Source organism: Coturnix japonica, chromosome 18 (genome assembly GCF_054131305.1).
Source record: "Coturnix japonica strain WE chromosome 18, WE-NBRP24, whole genome shotgun sequence".
NCBI lineage: Eukaryota > Metazoa > Chordata > Aves > Galliformes > Phasianidae > Coturnix > Coturnix japonica.
The window spans coordinates 12,841,994-12,847,478 of NC_140680.1; the positions used below are offsets into that span (position 1 = coordinate 12,841,994).

Here is a 5,485-nt window from a genome sequence, read left to right on the forward strand (position 1 = left end):
TCCCAGCAAATCCTCCTTGGGGCAGCACAGCCCTGAGGCCACAGCTGATGCCCACAGGGCAGCATTCCCTGAGTGCTGGAAAGCAGTGAGTCAGAGCAGCGGCCTGAAGGGAACTTCAAATGCTTCAGCAGGTCTGGTAGAAATATTTATACACCTGCATTTTCAAATATGCTCTACTTTCTCACTTCATGAATACAAGGGATCCAGTTGAATGCTTGGCCAAGCAGAGCCAACCATGCCCTCTTTTTATTTGATGAACCAGCTGTTTTTCTGGCCCCCTCCTATAAACATGTTTGTGTGTGTTGATTTTGCAGCCATCGGGAAAGAGAAATAAGACAGTTTATGTGTGCATTTTTGTTACATATATTACTAGCAGACAGAACATTCCCTGTGGTCCATTTACTTGTTTCCTTTGCACAAGGGAAGCAGCACATAAAACACTTCACAGAAGGCACAGAGGATGGAACATGGATGCTTTTTCAACAGGCAGATGCAAAATCCGCTCATACAGGTCAGATATGGGAGTAGGTCAGTTTGCAAATCACCATGAGCTACAATATCACGTAATACCAGTCCACGCTCAGAACTGATCTAGCCTGGGCTGTGGTCTCCTCTTCACAGACTCATTCCTTTGCTTTTGGCTTTCACATCTGCATTTCCATGGACAGACTAGCACTGGCACTGAAGATTCACACAGGGATTTTCAAGAATCCCGGATAGCCCCACGTGGCATTAAAATGAGGGTTTTATAGATTGTTTAATTCTATCTCCTTCCATGCAGGTAAACAAGGCATAAACCTACCCACTTACCTCTGACATCACGTGTGGGCAGACAACAAATGCAAGCTCATGAAGCTCCCCTTGTGGATGCTTGTCAGGAGCCAACACAACATCACAATCTCTACCAGCTCATAAAATTATAATGGGATGTCAAGGAATTTATTGCCAAGCCCGAAAAAGAAAATCATTTCAGTATCCTATTATGGCCTCACCCCAGCCTTATAACCTGCTGAGAACTAGGCTTTTAAACGCTGTGCTAACCAATCCCTGTGAACTCTGACTTCTTTTAGGAGGCATTGTTTTTTTATTCAGCTATAAATAAGCTGCATTACGGGCTCTTTCGAGAGGGATGTGCATCTGGAACCCTGCACGAAAAACCTCAGGTTAATGCTCTTGACAGTTTGTCTGGGCAGTAAAAGGTAATTGCATGTAACGCCACAAAAGTTGTGCAATCCCCCACATAAGGAACTTCTTTTCACACAAATCACTGGAACTGGACAAAGAATAGGATACGATCCCTGGAAGGGACTAATTTCATCCTGCTCAATTTTATTTATTATTTAATTCTTTAACCTCATCTTAGGAAGGCTCTTATAATTTCATATTTTGTTCTACTTCTATTTGTCTTTGGAGCCCAGTTGAAGGAACTAAGGTAATATGAAATGAATCACCTAGATAAACACATTTCACCAGCCTCTTAGAACAGTCACGGTATATTTTCACAGCTATCTCCCACTTCCATTCATTAGGAATATCGTTGTTTTGTGCAGCAAATGACATTTTCAAGATCTTATTTTCTGTGCATGACCTTATGGTGTGATTTCACAGCTGAGCCAAAAGGGAGAAGACAAGTTAACAAAGAAAGCCCATTTCCCAAAGGAGAGACTTGCATTCCTGGAGATGTCAACTACAACAATGGCAATGGATGTGTATGAACCAACATGCAATGGAGAAGACGAGCCAAAATGATATTGGTGAGTTATGAGATATGATTTCATTTTGAAGCAAAATAATATTTTATTCTTCTCTTGGAATTTTTTACATTTCATTTCCACTCAAGACTTTGAAGCTAATATTCGAATGCTCCCAAGGGGGCACGTTATAGGGACAGAACACCTGTCAGAGACACGTGCAGTCATCTGCTCTTTGCAATTTCTTCACGAGGGATAAGGGAGATATGCCCCATCTAATTAAATGCGAGCAATTCTTTGTGAGTATGATAAGCAAATACTGACTTTTTCGCTGTGAAAAAGACAACCATAGTTGGACTGGCACCAAAAGCAAGTGAGGAGAACAACCTACTTAATCAATAGCTGGGCCAGGTGGCTGAGTATATGAGAGAGAAATGATTTCCAAGCTGCGTGCCAAGCTCATGTTCTCTGCAGTGGGGCCCCATTTTGTGCTGGGGAAGAGTCAGGACACTTAACTCATAGTATCATGGGATGCTTTGGGCAGAGAATTGACTGCTGTTGGCTGGAGGTGCTGAAAGACAGTGCAGATCTTGCTGTAGCTCTGAAAATAGATCTGCACCTGTCATTAGTGTCAGTGTTGCCATTAAATTCCCATCCAAGGGCGTAAATAATTTGCAAATAAGAGCGATTTTCAAACTAGACTCCACTCCTCTTCCCAAATCTTTCTGATTACTCAAAAGTCAAGACAGGGTATTGCAATTGTTAGAAAGAAGGAAACATAAGGTAAAACCCCACACGATTAAAAACTGCAAGAAAGCATGCAACAAACTACTCCAAGTTTAAAATGTGGTCAAAGATCAACACATCAACTTGGATGTACCTGAAGAAATACAGGGGCAATTTGAAGTGCCAGCTTCTCTCTTCCTGCTCTTCTTCATTCTTTCCTTTGCATGTTGTTTCCAGGCTTGTCAAAGCAAAGACCATCTCTTACTGCTTTCACCATCATACCTGCTACCTGGGATCCCTGTCGCAGTTGAAGGTGGCTTTTGTTCTGTGACTGACAATGTAAGAAGGCAAAAGAAGTTACTATAACAAAAAAACCCAATCATTTCAAAAATCTTTGCTCTCAGGTGTGACTTGAGCTGTTTGAAGCTCAGCAGCTCAATTGTGAAGTGGTTCTGCAGCACCTCCACGCTAATCTGAAAGCACAGTGAGTTCAGAAAATCATACTAAGTTTTTCCCATGAGATGACACTGGGACAAAACAAACCCCAAACAACCCATATATGTGTATACAAGGAAGCAAAGGATATTTACCCACAAAAAAAGTAGACAGATATACAATTGGAAGAAGTTCTTTTTGGAGGTGTTCACTATTTATAAGCAATAGGTGCAGTGATGCAGCTGAGAGAGGTGTTAACAAGCAGTTATGAACTAATGAAAACTGATTAAACAGGGAATATAGATCCAAAGAGAGCAATAGCATCTTCAGCTGTAAATGTCTTTCCTAGGTGTACTCAGTCGAAGGTTTGAGGTCATGTTATCACATCCTTTGAATCAGCACTTTCCATATTGTACTCATAAGGAACACATCAGTTCCCGCTACTCCCCATCTTGTGCCCAGATTTTCCTATTTGACAAGACAGTTTTCCTTCCCAAATCCATCCAAAGCAGAGCATGAAACCAGACTGTGAGTGATTTGGATGTGCAGAGGGTCCTAACTGAGATTTTGCACTCTGTCAGCCCACATGACAATATATTCATTTCCTAATCAACACGGGCACTGGCTGAGCAAAGAGGACACACATCTAGTCCATTAAGTCCTTCCACACATAAAAAACTACTGATTTTCCTTAAAAAGGATTATCATCTGGAAGCCTGTTCTGTCACTGCAATGAAGGAGAAGAAGCACAGCAAGTGTATTTGGATTGTGTCAGATGGGACAAGTTCAAAGCTCAGCAACGGGATCAGGAGTTGCCAAAATGTGATGGAGGCAGTGGAAGCAGTGAAAGTCTTGCCAGCTCTCACATGAATGTGTGTTGGCTCTGGCATGTTTTGCTGGATGCCTTTATGTGGCAACTTGAATTTCCTCTTTTCACTCCTCTCGTTTCAGTGATTCAGCCATGGAAGGAAAAAGCAAAACACAACAAAAGCACCCAACATACATGATTAATTACTCACTCTGTGTAACTCACTGCATGGCAATGTGACTGGGCTGTGGTTGGACTGGATGATCTTTAAGGTCTTTTCCAACCTGAGCAATTCTATGAGTCTGTGATCCATAGAAATGCCTTGTTCTGCAGGCTTGTTTTCTGAATGGGCTTCCCTCCCAGCATACCCCAAGTGGCAAATGGCCTAAAACACAGATGGATCCACATCAGCACATATACAGCTGTAAATAGATCATATATAATGTGTTTCATTTTGTATCCCCAGCTTGCCAACAGATATTAGGCCATGTGTCTGGTTGCGAGAGAGAACTTAAGCCCTGCAATAATAGCTACAAAATTTTTCTTCGTTTATGGTTGTGGGAGAAGGGCCCCTAAGTGAGATGAAGGCCCTGTTGTGGCTGAATGTAATGATTCAGGTAAAGTCATGAACAAGCAGATGAATATCTAAGCTGAACCAGGACCCACATCTCCAGGAGAGGGGAGGCAGCCTACCAGCCCATACTCACTCTTGTCACCTCTGATCAACCCTGCTGCTATTCCAGATCTTCTTTGCCATCTGCTTTTAGCATTGTTCCTCAAGAAACGGGGCTGCTTTGATGTTTGCTATCCAAATGCTGTATCTGTGGCTCTTTCATCCGTGCAAATTAACAGTGCACTCACAAAGAATCACAGCAAACGAGCAATCAACAACATTCAAAAACAGTACAGCCTGTTTCTCCTTGTACTTGTTCAATGGTATTTGCAATTGCAACAAGATGACTCTAAGCAGCCCAGGGTAATTTGTTCACAATACATATCCCTGAGGTTGCGTTAAACCTCATGACATCTAAAACACAACACTTCCAATGCGAAAACATGAAAAAGCTCATCAAGCACAAGGGATTTCAAGGAAGAAACATGAGCAAGGACGTGCATGTGAAAAACAGCACTATCACTCTAGTTGTAATGTGCAAGTAAGCTCAGGTATCTGCTAACCCTGTGCCTGTCATAGTCCATCTCTGCAGTAAACCAGACCCTGCAAACCTGACTTTGAAGGAAAAGTGAATTCATTCTTAAACGTCACAATTTGCCTTGCTGGTCATACAGGGCTAATTCTCGTATTGCTTTCATTGCTACCCTTACCCTGAATATATATATATATATTTTCTGAATTCTGCTTCAATTTTCTTTCCTAATCTTGTCAAGACAACCAGTGCAGCCATTTCTGCCCTCATGTTCTCAGAAACGTGATCTTTAGCAAAGCCAAGTTTATCCTGTCTTGCCTTTCTGGCTGGTCTAAGTCTCTCAAGACATCCCTGGCAGTGGGCACACAGCAGCTTTTCCACTGAATAATAAAGATGCTACTGAATGAAAACATTTTTGCAAGGCAAACAATGCAAACACACACCGCAAAGCTGTACCTTCATTGCCTTTCCAGGGGACTGCTACGTACGACCATTTCCATTTGTGCTTGGGCGCCGTATTTGTGAATTCACAAAGCTTTGTTAGTTTTTGACACCAACAACATGAAGAGGCAAAACCAGATGGATGTGACATGGAGGTACACACAGAGTGCATCGGCTGTGATGTAAATGTACAGCGAAACACCCATCGACTCCAGCCTGAGATGACCGCATCCAAAGGA

General features: G+C 42.3%; 1 long non-coding RNA gene across 1 annotated transcript; it reads right to left on the bottom strand.

Moving 5' to 3' along the window:
- Positions 1 to 480: 480 nt before the first annotated feature.
- On the bottom strand, positions 481 to 5,485 carry LOC146757937 (uncharacterized). Its single transcript, XR_014935481.1, has 3 exons — positions 5,262 to 5,485; positions 3,872 to 4,045; positions 481 to 2,748 (listed from the first exon to the last, which is right to left on the bottom strand). It is a non-coding gene; the product is annotated as an uncharacterized LOC146757937 (long non-coding RNA).